Here is a 1,153-nt window from a genome sequence, read left to right as displayed (position 1 = left end):
GAAAGCCAAAATGAATTGAAAGAACAGAAATAAAGAAAAAGGAAAATAAATATGGAAGAGGAAGAGGACGAAGGTGAAAACATGCAAGACTAAGACACGAAGAAAGAGAGAAAGGGGGAGACAACCAAGAAAATGACGACCAAGAGGAAGAAAGGAGACGAAGAAAACCAAAAGGAAGAAGAGGAAGAGGAGGAGGACAAGAGCGGCCATGCGTGGAAGACTGAGCCGCAGAAAACCTTTACTCAACACCTCTGAAAAATCGCAGGCGAGGTTCAGGGGAAGGGAAGTGTCTCCGGGAGGCGGCGCGGGAGTGTTTATAAAGAAATATGGTTTAATAAGAGACGGGAGGGAGGGACGGAGAGGTAGCGTGAAGGGGAAGGGTGGGAGGGGAGGGTAAGGAGGAAAAGTGTCGCGAAGGATAAAGGGAAGAAAGAAAGGGGAAGGATGGAAATGAAGGGAATGGAATGGTAGTGTTGGTCCCCCTATACACATTCAAACTGTATATCATTCTTTGTATTATTAAGATCGTATGATACGCGTAACGGGTACACACACACACACACACACACACACACACACACGGAACAAATGTGTGATCTTTAAGGGAGTATTAGCCAATATCCAACAATTTTCCTTCCCATCACCTCACAAGTCACACCATTTCCATCCTCCTGTCCTCACTACAACTGTATCTTGCCCTTCTTCATATTCCCATTACCTTCCAAGTCCATCTCCTTAGTGCCAGAATCCTTGCTATCAAATCCTATTTTTTTTTCTCTCTTCTATGAAACTCGTTGATTTTTTCTTATCTATGTTCCCCTTCTCTCCCATTTCTTTCCATCTCCCGTACCTAAATCCCACGTGTTTTCCTCTCCTCCCTCTTCACATCTACACGTTCTTCCATATTTCTCTCCCCTTATTTTCCTCTCCTCTCTTTTACTCTTTTCACATTTATATTTCCTCCCATATTTCCTCTCTTCCTTCTTCCTTTTCTTCTTGTCCCCACACCTGCAAATCCTCTCATATAGGTTCTCTCCCCTCTCCTGTTTCCTCTCCCCACACCACATCACACAAAATGCAAAGGAATACAAAGAAGAAGAAAGCAACAGAACTTGATAACCTTACTACACAAACTACGAGTAGGAGAGACAAG

The sequence above is a fragment of the Scylla paramamosain genome, chromosome 2, assembly GCF_035594125.1.
Source record: "Scylla paramamosain isolate STU-SP2022 chromosome 2, ASM3559412v1, whole genome shotgun sequence".
In the NCBI taxonomy this organism is placed as follows: Eukaryota; Metazoa; Arthropoda; class Malacostraca; order Decapoda; family Portunidae; genus Scylla; species Scylla paramamosain.
Note: the sequence above shows the minus strand (reverse complement) of the source record.